The following is a 14,347-nucleotide window of genomic DNA, read 5'->3' on the forward strand; positions in this document are numbered from 1 at the left end:
CAAAAAAGAAAGAAATGCTTTTGCTGCAAATGTCGTCTTTTTCAGACATTTTTCTTTTCTAAAGTGCAGCCTCGGGACGGAGGGAAAAAAAGATTAAAAACACGAAAAATAAATAAAAAACAAAATAAAGCAAGACAGAGTTTTCGAAAAGTGGCCAGATTGTTTTTATTCACACCCATACACATTAGCGCCACTTTGCAGAGTTTGCCAGTGAATCGCTACTTTCGTTTTCTCGCCTTTCTGTGAACAAAATTGTATTCGCTAGGTGGAGAAGTGCACCATTCCTGGAGGTACTGCCGTTCCTGGTTGATGCGCACAGTGGAAAACGTTTAATGTGTTCCTGATCAGCTGTTTCCCTTTGCCATGAGTTTACACGTGTGTTACATCCAGCGTGTTCAATGTTCCTGCTCTTCCCCTCATGCATGAAACCCTGAACACCCTCATATTCATACAGGCGGTAATACCCTCACTTTGAAACAGAAAGATGAGTTTTAGGCACTGCTTTAACTGCGCCACAGAAATGAGGACGCATGCCACCTGCCTCCCCAACCCCATCTCACCTCACCTAATTTCAATGCCAAGAGCTTTAACTTTCACAAATTCGAGACTGCTTGCATTGCAAATGCTTGTTTTATTTATGATGTCTTGCTGCTTTTGGTATAGGGGAATGATGTTCTCAGAGCAACTGGTATCACTATCTAGTTGCTTTATATTATCCCCTAAATCTTTCACATGTATCTCGATATCTGTAGGTACTAGATTAAACAGTCAGTTATTTCAATTAAACTCTACTAAACAGTCAGTTATTTCTATTATACTCTATTAAACAGTCAGTTATTTCTACTATACTCTATTAAACAGTCAGTTATGTCTGCGTATATGTTGATCCTTACAATGTAATAATAGAACATAAAGAATATATATCTTGTTGAGAGAAAATTAATACCCATATATTGCTATGTATATTTTTACTTTGATAGTTTCCACTCATCCAGGTTATTGTGTAGCCCTGTTAGGACAGCCAAAATTACCCATTGTAAAATTGTCGTGATTTCCCTGCCCTGCTACCCAGTTACAGCCTATGTACACTTCAATTTGATGACAGCGGTTTTATTTCCAAACTTAGTCCTGCAAAAAAATGTTTTCATTTCGATCGTTAACGGAAAGTAACAAAATACCTTTCTTCTCCCAATACAAAGTGTCAGATCTAACAGGACCTACTGTCACATCTGTAGCACTGTAGAACACACTTATAACGATGCAAACATTGCAAAATATGTCACATCATAACATTTTGTACCGGAGGGGCATCCTTACTGTACAGAAGAGAGGGAGAGAGAGGGAGAGGAGAGGGAAAGGTAGGGGGAAAGAGAGAGAGAGAGATAGAAAGAATTAGTCATCAAAGCAGGCTTGGAGTTATAATAGTAAATACACACTTCGTTACAGTCATTGGCCAGTCCTCATAATAATAGGCATGTTATGTGGAGGGTGTGTGTGACCATATATTCCTATTGTGGAACTGTGTTGGGAACGCTAACAACAGCACTGTAATTTAGTAAAATTGCATTTCTGCTCCCCGTCCTTTCACTCATCCAAACTCAGCAATTTAAACTATCGTGCTTCGTTTCATGACTTCTAAGTATCTACATGTCCCATATAGCATTTCATCACGCAGTATAAAACACAGCTTGTACACTTTTAAATAACAATTTAAAGCATCAGCAATTTGAAGCAACTGTAATGTTACCATGTCACTTATCCCAAACTAAAGCCAAGCTTGTAAAAGCACAACATGTTACACATTAAAAATGTACAAACACTAACCTGATGGAAGTGGCACCGGATCAAAAGCATGAATAACTGTTAATCCGGAAACTGCCCCTGGAGCCAGAGTGCTTTAATCGCTTCATCCAAAGGCGTACTTTGCAGCTGAGTGGATGCCCCTCACCCTGTCCCGGCTGTTTCCTTCCTCCGATTTGCAAGCTTCTTCTTAGTTCTGGAGCGAAGATCATACCACCGTTTTCAACTTTTGTTGATGCTTCTTGAGGTCACTGCGTTAATTTGTTCCTGACTTCGAGTCTATATTCTATTTTTAGTGGTCCCAGAAACTGTGAGTGAGGCATTTGAAAATGTCCTATTGTAGTTGGCCACACATTCTACAAGTCTCTCTCTTGATCAGTGAACTTATGTTTTCTTTTGTGTCAACCTTCCTCTAGCTGACCTTCTCGGCTTTCTCCTGCAGAAATGGTGGCCTTTCATGTGTAGTGCTTAAGAACGCAGCTGAAGGGTTAGAGCTTCTGTCTTCAGTGGAGTATCACCCCAACATTTTGACAAATGGTTTGCAGTCAACTGCCAAAAAATTGAGTCCTTCTTACAGTGGCAGCTGCCACTGAAAAGTACGGGTGGGGCGGATACAAATTCATTAAAATTACCTACCTGGCTGCCGGCTGGCCGCTGCCTCTGCCGAGCTCTGTCCTCTCGTGGTCCTGCCGGAAGCAGGATGCGCACACAGGCTCCCCTAAGCCAATCAAAATGCTGCTATCAACATGACAACAGTGCCATGACTGGTCTGAGCGCTATTGTTCGGGGCTCAGAATGGGACTGGGAGGCTGTACAGTTCAGCAGGTTGAGAATATGCAAAGTGTGAATGACTCTTTGGCCGGCCCAAGGCGGCCGGCCAAACCTTCATGCACACTTAAGTGCCCCAACAACTCCACCACTCCGGCTGTGACTACAGCCTAGCCCGCCCGCCCCGTACACCTCCAGAAGGGAAAAATAAAATGATAATAACGTTGCGTTATTACCATTTTATTTTTCCTTTTTCCAGTTCTCAAAGAGCAGTGGGGTGGCACTCTTCAGCCTTAGCAGCCTCTCATGGTACCCTTCTAGAACCACTTAAAGAACCATTGTCTAAACCAGTATTGTGCCTAGCAACCAACCTATCGAAAGATAAAACCTGCCTTCTTTAATACGGTCTCCGCTGCAGCTTAATGAATGTCTTGTTTCCCAAAAAATCAGCATGTACAACCACTCTCACACAAACTCCCTTAACCAAACAATCACTCATCCATACAGCCACTTACACAGCCACTCACTCACTCATAGAGCCATTCAGACACCCACTCACCCATGCATAGAGCCAATCATTCACCCATATAGCCACTGGTACATCCACTCACTCACCAAGGCAGTCACTCACACAGCCAATCACTCACCCACACAGCTACTAACTCACCTGTATGCACCCATACATTCACTCACACACCCATACAGGCACTCAGACACCCACTCACACACTGATACACACAGTCACACAGCCACTCACATAATATATGTTAGAAATACTATCACTCAGTAGTACATAAAGTATACTATTTTATCTTTAAATATACCATGGTGTATTTGTATAGATAAATATATAAATAAAAGTATATACAAAAACTATAATCAAATCAAACTATATATCACAAATTATCAATATAACCTAAATTAGCCTTTACCGTAGAAGGACATATTTGATTAAAATAAAAATTCAAACTAGCACTAAACTAACCAATAAAATCAAACTATAAACAACCTTAACCAATTAAATCAGACAAACAAAATAAACCAACAATATAAAAGGCATACTATTTTTTACCAATAAATGCTTCTAAAATGACATACACTGCAAGACAAGGAAACTCTGTCAGATTCTCCAACCAGATCCTTAAAGAAGCACGATATACAACTCTACAGCTATCTAACCAATTAAGTTAAACTTACAATTAAACTAAAACTTACTTGGAAATTAACTTAAACATTTTAAATAGCAATTAATTAACAAAACACTTTTAACATCTTTCTCTTTACATGATTTACCTACAAGAAAACACTACAACTTTGAAAAGTGATAATCTACCAGAAAAAAACCTATCACAAACCAGCAAAAAGATATAATAAGGTAAGTATGTAGAAATTATTCAAAATGTAATTTCTCCCATCATGAGTGAAAATTAACCTAACAACCTCAACCTCTACAAACTACCAACAAATAAACATTTTAAATAACACTGATGTTATTTTTCCTTCCAACAAAAAAGTATCTCCTGCTCCACATTACAACACCCCCATGGAAAAGCTGCAAGACTGTGTGAAACATCTAAACATTAAGTATAAAAAATAGAAGTAGGGTCATAAATTGACATGTAAATACAAACATATAAACTTTAAACAATTTAATTTACTCATACTATTACACTACATTGAGATACAGTGACACAGCAAGTGAAATACATAACAACAGGAAAGCAGTTACTAAGTCGCAACCACTAAAGTGCATCGACAGAAAATGTACCGAATTGTATACTAATGCATGCTATGGGAGTGCCACTACAAAAGATGATGTTGTAATTTATGTGACAGATCACAACCACCCACCAAATATGACAGAAATAGAGGTAATGGAGGATTGCAGGATATAAGAGAGACAAGCACTAGCTCACAGGAACCCAAAACCAAAATCCTAAAAGGTATTCTGCCTAAAATCTCAGATCATATCACAAGGCAACTACCACCTCTACCCACTTGAAAATGTTTAATTGCACAAACTAAAAAAGCCACCAGCGATACACCTCCCGCTCCTAAAAGATACCAAGATATAGAAATACCTGAACATTTAACAGTGATACAGATTGAGGAAGATGTCCTTTTATATGACAACCTAAACAATGAGAAACAAATCCTAATATTCTCCACAGCAAATAACTTAATAAAACCAAGCCATTTTCAAACCTGGATGATGCATAAGACCGTCAGAATGGTTCCCAAACCATTCACTCATGCATATACCGTATTTGGTGAATATCAAAACACAACCAAATAAACAAAGCAGCACTTACTACAAACTCTGAATCCACTTTAAAGATTAAACAAATTACTACTACCCCCTAAAACATAATTATAGATTTTGAACAAGCCATGATTCCTCACAATTTAAAACATGTACCCCCACACAGCCATACAAGGCAATCTGCATTAAATGTAGAATATGCTGCAAACATGGAATAGAAAAACAATGATAGCACTAGCCTATGTCTTTGTCACTGAGATAGCTAACCACTACAATTTACTAATAGAAAGCCATTTCTACCAACAAAATGAAGACAACCTAAGCCCCCTAATGGATTATTTTAGAGATAACTTGGGTTGGCAGACATGCATTGCCCCGGACACAGACGTCAATCCAATTTCCAAATACCATGGTGGAATGTCTTTGAAAGCGCCTTGGCACAGGAAGCCAAAACAAAAAACGCAATAAAAAGTATGGCACAATGCCTCCCAATCCACACGAGACAGAACCCAATCTACACTCTATACATTTATAGAGGCTTTACAAAAAGAGCAGAGCTACCAACAACTAAGAATGGAGAAATCTATTAGCTAAATTGCGCCTAAACATAGCAAACTAACCAAAAGAATGTATGACATACTGTAGTTTAAAGTCATACTTTTCATAAACAACAAAGGAGTAAATTATTAAGAAAGAATGGCCAAAACATATTATAAAGTTAATAGTAATTTACAAAAGTCCCAATAAATTGAAACCAAGATGACATATCATTTTTGATATAAATAACAAACATAACATTGTATTAAATCAGTCTGAAAATTAACCAAAACTCCAATAAGCCTTAAATAATAAAACAATCTATTAATAATTTACATAAAAATGTAAACCTGATCAAGCAAAAAGCTGGCTTAACAAAGCCCATCACAAAAAATAAATACGAAACATAGACCATAAATGACCAAATAACAATCACATAAAATGTGCATATCATATAACAGTTCCCACCCAAAAAATATATAAATAAATATTACTTACTATTAATTAGGGGCAGATCTTTTTCTGTATCCACGTAGTTGAGAATAATCCACCAGAAATGGGAAACATATTTTTCAAAAAGACACCCCAAAAATGCAAAAATAAAATAAATCTATTAGATATATCATTCAAAGCAATCCAAAATATGTAGTAACTTAAAAAAAACTGACAGTGTTTAAAAAAAAAAGAAACGCTCCTCGAAACACAAAAAAAGGAAATCAAAGGTAAAAAAATTGGTTTATTATAAACCCAAAGTGATTTCTTTAAAAAAGGAAAGGTAACTCCCAATGGCCATAGGACATGTTTGTTGACAAAAATGGGTAAAGTAAGCAAGAAAACCCACCTGTAAAACACATAACATTCCAAAAAATATATATACATTACACTTAATCATCATAAAATAGATAACATAACAAAACAATACTGAAACAATGTACGAAAACCCCAAACTACACACTAGTAATATAGCACAACTATTAATAGACTCAACAACAACCCCACCACCACCAGAACCAAATTCCACAGATGCATGACAAGTGTGGCAGATTGGATGAAGAACTACTGCCTGCAGCTGAACACAGACAATATGGAATTACTGATCCTTGGTAACAGCATCAACACATGGAATGACTCCTAGTGGCCATCAGACTTAGGATCCGCACGCACTCCCTCCGATTACCCCAGAAACCTCAGAATCATCATTGACAACAAGCTCACCATGAAATCGCCATCTCCTCTGCCTGCTTCTTCACTCTGCACAAGCTATGATCTTCAAGTGGTTACCCCTACACACGCGATGCACCGTGACACAGGGGCACATCAACAGCCGACTGGACTACAACGCCCTTGAGGTAGGAATTGCTGCACACCTCCTACCGAGACTTCAGACCATACAGAACGCTGCAGCCAGTCTCATTCTTGGCCTTCCCCGACGAACCCACATCGCATCACACCTCAGGCAACTCCACTGGCTCCCCATACAAAAGAGATGCCAGTTCAAGCCGCTGACCCACACACACAAGGCTCTCCACAGCCAAGGACCCGCATACATTAACAACCTCCCGAACTTCTACCAACCACAGAGAAGACTCCGCTCTGCCTCCCTTTCACTTGCCCATTCTTCCCGCATCTACCAAAGCAGAAGTGGAGGACTCTCCTTCTCCAACATCCTAGCAAAGACCTGGAACATCCCCCCCGCACACCTTCGGACCATCACCTTTCTTTCCGAATTCTAAATGGCCCTCAAACCCTGGCAGTTTGAATACGCCTCCGGATAAGCGCCTGTTTACCCTATCGGGTGATGAACCATGCATTATAAATCCTCATTGATTGAATAATAGAACTATATGTCCGAATACCCCACAAACAGGACTGTAACTAACCTTTGGACTTCCTGCCTAACCACACCCACACCCACTACCCTCAAAATCCTTAAAACATCCTTTAAAATGGACGTACTTGTTCCTACGAGCAGCAGCACCTTACTGTGACCCACATCCTGGAAAATAGACTAACATTTACAGAAATAGACTACAAAATAGACGGCAGTGGCAAATAAAATGGCAGATAAATGAAACAAAAAAAAGACTATCTCCCCATAGAAATGAATGGGAAGCAATGTAAAATGTTGATCAAATGTATTAGATTTAAAAAAATATCTAAAACAAAGTAATAAAACATTGTATATTATAAGTTAAATAATAGCATATACAATTATTTATTACAAACTAAAAACAACTTGTGCTAAAATTATATTGAAAATATGTATATGAAACAATTTAGAAAAAAAAACTAAACTATGGGAAAAAAGTGAAAAATGTACTACCTGCAATACAATTTAAATATTATTTACAATATTTAAATTTTTATGTAATAGTAAAAATGTTTATTTTTAACTTCAAATATTTGGGGGTCTATTATGATGTCGGGTGGATCGCCACCTCCCGCTTGGCGGTGGTGATCCACCCGACATCATCCCCCGCCCGCCTCCCAGTTCCCCTGCCATATTATGATGGCGGGGGTACCACGGCGGACGGGGAGACCGTCAACCGCTTTTCCGCCCGGTCACCGAGTCGACCGGGCGGAAAAGGGTTGAATATGGTGGCGGTGTCTGCTAGACACCGCCATGCATATCACAATGTCAGCGGGAAGCACGAAAAGGCATGCGTATTCCTCCATTGGGGGCCCGTTGCAGGCTCCCAGGAAGTTGGGGGCAAATGGCCCCCCTGCATTTGCATGAACGACGTGGCAGGCACCGCACAGTGCCTGCCAGGTTGTGCATGCGAATGCACAATTGCCCTTTTTGGATTGTGGCGGGTGCTGCTGACAACACCGCCCGCCGCAATGCAAAAAATGCGGAATGCGCCCACCAGTGTGGCGGGCGCATCCTAATTGCACATGCGGGACCGCCGCACACAAAGTGGGCGGTCCCATTTCTCGGGGCGATGGCGGGCTGACAAAGTCCACTCGCCATCGTAATAGACCCCTCGATGTTTAAATATGTAAAAATACTAGTAAAATAAACTTTAACAAATAAATACATTTACAATAAGGGGTTACATGTCTCTATTATCTAAAAATTTGCAAGTAATAATATTATTTATTATAAACATACAACTACCTATCTTTAATATTATATTGCTAAACACCAACAATACTAATTAAATAACAACCTATTTCTACTGCATACAAATACAATTAAAATAAAGGCTTGCACACTCAAATGATAAAATTAAGTAATCACAGCCCAGCATAAACCATTTTTAACTAAAGGCCTGAATATTACCCTGGCGATCAGACTGCCACGCACCTGTTGGTGTCCGCCTTACTGCCGTATTTCTGACGGTCCCCAGTGTAAGAATTGGCTTTTGTAGTCTGGTCTGCCCTGTTCCCATGATGCACTGGGCCAGGGACAGACTAATTTGCATACAGCCAGGTTCTGAAACTGGGATGGTGCAATGAGCTAAAAAACGGTGTTGGATCTAGCCCTGATCTCTTGACTGGGTGAGAGTACTCTGCTTAATTCAGAGACTCTGTCCATCACCACCCCTTGTTGTAAATGAATATTACCCTGGCGATCAGACTGCCACGCACCTGTTGGTGTCCGCCTTACTGCCGTATTTCTGACGGTCCGAACGCCGGGTTATAAATTGGGTGGTCAGACAGCCTCAACACTGAGGAAGGCTGTGGTTGACGTGGCAGTGCTGATCCTGGCACCGTTGTGCAGATTACGACCTACCTTATCAACAAACTGTTCACGGCAGCAACTCCGCCATGAACAGGTAGGCGGTAAGACAGGAAATAGCACTAAAGGGGTGACGTTTGCAATTTCATTCCAATATATACACCAATTACAGGAAGGTGTTAGACACTAAAAAGGGGAGCATTTACTATTCCCACTCCAATCAATACCAATTTGAGGAAGATGTTGAACACTGGTGACATTTACTATTATATATAGATATTCATCAAACTTATTTGGATGCCCAAACAACTGCTGGGCAGTGGAAGAGACTATTAGGACATTGTTTTTGTTTTATATAGCAGAAACTAGACCTGAAGGTATCAGAGCACTTTACATGAGCACCAGTTGCATTACAGACGGACATGTTCATTTTTGTTCGGCACAGGGAGATTAAGTGATTTGCCCAGAATCCCTTCAGATACTCGAACACGGTTCCCCAGTTTCGAGATCGACCACCATAGCTGTTAGGCAACATCCTGTCCCCTTTTTTACATTTATAGATCTTGATACCAAGGTCTTCTAAGTGCCAAATTCTCACCGCTCATTTGCTATAAATAGTGTGCTTGGTCCTGGGAAGAATCCATAGCATTAGCAAACCTACGAAGTTGCTGGCTTTGCAGTCCGTCAAGCCTAACTGATGAGAATGTATCTTGCATTCCTTCATGATTGCTCGTGCAAAGGGCCCAAGATTGACATCATTGACGTCCCAGGTAAGATCTTGGTTCTGCTTTTGTCTCAGATCTCGGCAAAGATGTAACTGCTTGTGCATGATGTAAATCTTGATTATGAGAGCCTGGTTATTTGTGCATTATCACAGCCAACAAATAATGATACACTGTTGATCATTATTTATTAGATGTGATAAATACGGCAAAAATGTGTTTCCCCATTTGATGTCAGGAATAACATGCAGATTTTGGTGCTTGCCACATGTAAATCCATATATATCCAAGCATTTTCTAAACCTTTTTTAACCAATAAATATAAGGATGCTTAACCTGTCGATATTTACCTGTAAAAATCTCTGAGGGTTAAAAAATGTGACTTCTCTTAGTTGAGATACGTCTGCAAATTTTTTATCAAGTCCTTTCAGGGCTTAAAATGTGCTCGACCTCTTCAATGAGGATGTCGATCTCATTCAAAGTACTTATTTTAGGGGATATTCAAGGACCTTTTTGTTGTTAGGTTCAGCCATATGTTTCTTGCTGCTTTTCCCCCTTAGCCACTGCAAAATCTTAGGCTAGCTAGATACAACCCCTACTGGTGGATTCCAGCTGAAGCTAAAGTGACAGGAGCTTTTTGGATAGAAGATGGTACCACCTATGGGTCAGTAATGGCCGAGTTCCTTGAACCAGATCTTGATGTGTCACCTAGTGTACAACACCTGATACTAGCCCACCATGTCAATAGGTAGCACTGAGAGCAGGCATGTTCCACGCATCCGGCAGAGTCACAGCCAGGATACCACACAATTACTCAGGGATGCTGAGGCTATAAACAAATAACATTGCCATAGGTAAAAGTTTTAAATAAGGCCCAGAGAAGAAAACAGTGGACCCAAAAGCGTGCTGTTGACGTATACCCCCACACTGCAACCTTAAGGATTTTTCAAAGTCTCATTAAGTAGCAACAAGTTCGACTCCCAACAGTCAGTAAATCAGGTAGATAAGGTGACTTATCAACTGTTTACAGTCGCGTTAGAGACGAGTGATTATCAATTCCTCTTTCACTCGAGACTCAAAAGAATAACTCACTGAAGCAGCGAATGGACTATAAATCATCCTGCTTTTGTAGTCCGAAAGCAACCAAATGATTGTGTTGTCTGAGCTCAAGTGCGTATACAATGGTAGGAGGGTTTAAAGTACTTACCAGAATTTCTAGGCACAATGGGTGGCAGTCCAAGGGGGTGGCCCTGCCCTGGCTCTGCCTGGTGCTGACGGCGCAGGATTGGCTCTCAATTGGGCCAGACATGGACCGGGCACGGCCCGCCTGAGTCCCGTGCCGCGGATACACAGACTGTGCTATATAGCTCTGAAGGCGGGAACCAGGAGGCAGATTTACAAGCCCCTTTTAATAAAAGTGACGCAAAAGTGGCGCAAGGGGCTTGTAAATCTGCCCCCAGGTGCTGTTGATGACAGGCCTGCTCCCAGGTCCCTTGGAAGTCTGGGGCACCTAGTCCTCCTGCTGCAAACAGAGTGTTCTACGCCGCGGCTACACACACTGCGCTATATAGCGCTGAAAGTGGAAACCAGGTGCTGTTGATGACGGGCCTCCTCCTTGGCCCCTTGGAAGTCTGGGGTTCGGAGTCCCCCTGCCGCAAACATAGCATCCCGCATCATGGCTACACACACTACGCTATACAGCACTGAAGGTGGGAACCTGGTGCTGTTGATGACAGGCCTCCTCCTTGGTCCCTGGAAAGTCTGGGCTCTTAGTTCCCCTACTGCAAACAGAGAATAAATCCCTGTAATGTAGTGCCTCACAGCGCACACCTGACCCTTTAGCCGACAGAAAATAACAAAAATCATTTTATATCTCGAGATCTTGCCTTTCAATGAATCCGATTACCTAAAAGACAATTGTAAACAATTAATACATTAGGCACAATAAGTGCAATCAATGAACATAAATGAACCTTCAAAATGTAGTATCCCAACGCAAAGCCTTCTTGGACACAACTTGGACACCTACAAAAATGCAGCTCAAAAGTGAATCAAAGGCATCAAATCAGAATGATCAATGCTCCTCACAACCCACAGATCAAAGCCCCATAACCAAAAGATTTACATCCAAAATATTTATGACACTGCACACCCTTAGACTACAAACACCAGAATACACCACTAACAAAACACAAAATGCCCAATCTCTATCACAACTCACCATAACACTTAATTTTACTTATACACACTCAGTCTGGAACCTCTTCAAGAACACCTGAACTCTGCCATTAATCCACACAGGACAACAGAGAAAGGGGGTTGCAGACTGAATGAGGGGCAATTTAGTTTTAGGGTGTGACGAGTTGTAACGTGAAGGTCCCTTTTCTAGTTATCCGAATTTCAAATCAAACCATGCAGTTGTAACCATCCTCTGCTACCAGAACTGATGGCGCTATTTCTATGGGTTGTCAAATTCAAGTACTACTGACGTACAGGGAGTGGAGTTAATCCCCTACGAATTTTGTTGCTTTTAACTAGATCTGGCCACCGGGTTAAAGTCAACAATCAAGAATATTTCAGCATTAAGGGCCAGTTTACGATGGCATGGGGACTGCCACCATCCGGCCGTCAGTGGCGGTCCCACTGCCATTGGCCCCTGCAGGTCTGCCCGCCCCATCCTAATGCGTCAGGCAGAGGCATCTGGCGAAGGGACCATCCGCCTTGCATCCGACAGGCTCAAGGGGCACGTTGGACCGTCGGAGGGACTGCAATCCCTACATATGGGGTGGTGCCTGCTCAGGCAGCGCCGTAGGGATTACAATGTTCCTTTCCACCTGCCATTTGATGGTGGTCCCCCATCATGATAAGGCAGGAGGAGAGTGAGTTTGGGGGCCCCCAGAGGGCTCTCATTCCCCCTGGCCCTCTGCTATGGGGTCTGTAGGGCACTTGTGGTGCCCCCTAAACATCCCTGCACCGTGTGGAAGGCACTGCATGCTGCCTGTCACAAGGTGCAGGGATGTTTACAAACATTTCTCTTAGCAATGAGGCTTGTACTGCAGCCCTTTTTTTGGGCTGCAGCACTATACAGGCTATACAGGAGACAAAATATATAGTTAGCAGGCAATCATGAGTATTATGATGCTTAGAAAAAATGAAGAATCAATATTTACTTTGTTATATTTGAGCTGAACTGTACCCAGTTGTGATAAATTAGAGTAAAGACTTACACAGTGCTGCCTCCTAAGAGTTGAGGAAAGGTTCTTGAACTAACACCCAGGATAGGGTCTCTTTTTAGGGAATTATACTATGGGGACCATATATTTGGTGTGAATGTGCTAAGGTCCACGTACCATCCAAAGGAAGAATGGTAATAAAGCACTACAATGGCGGACTTTTAAAGCCACACTTCACTGTACCGTTTCTTCTTTATCCAATAGATGTGCACTACAATTCCTGCACCTGCTGTTGTTAGGTGCAACTGCAAACGCAGAACAGAAATGAGGGGTATTTGGAATGGTGCACCATAAACCTTCTTGTGTAAAGTCAATAAGGAAATGAGTCCGGCAAAATGTTCTTTTTAGTCTTCTCTTTTATTAAGTCAACTCAATTTTCTTGCATCAACGAACATCATCCAGCCAACGCATTTCGTTCAGTTATTACTTGAACTTCATCAGGGCTGTGAACAACACATATATAAATACATAAATATATACAAATGATAGACATATGTACATGCAGAAGCACAATTCACAAGTAATTTGCATGTCCAATCACACAACAAAATTGCACAACAGGCATTTTTCAAGGACCAGTTTAAAAAACACATGCACATTTGTGACATACACAAGAAGGTGTGACAATAAAATCTATACTTTCGAAGGCTCCAAAAGGGAATAACAAATGGAAAGGGGAAGGTAGGGGAGAAGGAACAGGTGGCAGGGGGAAACTGTATTGGAAAGTGGACCTGCATGACTAAAAAATACCCCCTACAACACTCTGGTCAATGGTCAGTGAACATAAACTAGAACGCATCAGACAAACAACCAAATGTTAGAGCAAAGTACTGCTTAAATAATAAGACAATATAACATAAGCAGTAAGACTAGGGGGCACAGCATACCTATGTTACACATAAACCCAGGTACAGAGTCTAAGTGCGACAGAAAAAATACCAAAATAAAAGGATAAAAACACAGCATTGGAGAAGGTGAGGAACCTAACCAACGCATAGTGATCACACACAGGTGAAGTGCACAGTTGTCATTACTGATGTAACATACCTCATGGAATATTGATAGGTTTGGGTATCCAATTTGATCACAGGCCTCTTCAAGTGTTGTAACACCTGTGTTGCTGCTGTTGTGCCAATTGTCATAAGCAGAGCTGGCGAGTGTAGAAATGGCAAGCTTCATATATGTTGTATGGTGCTGCCATGAAATATTATAACGTGTGCATTTATTTACAGGAGTTTGAACTGGGACTTACTTGTTAGTGCTGGAAGACTGATTACAGCTTGATAAGGTATAGGAGTTCTAGCGAGAAATATTGAGTGTAGTGTTGTATGCTGCCTAGTAT

Source organism: Lissotriton helveticus, chromosome 10 (genome assembly GCF_964261635.1).
Source record: "Lissotriton helveticus chromosome 10, aLisHel1.1, whole genome shotgun sequence".
Lineage (NCBI taxonomy): Eukaryota > Metazoa > Chordata > Amphibia > Caudata > Salamandridae > Lissotriton > Lissotriton helveticus.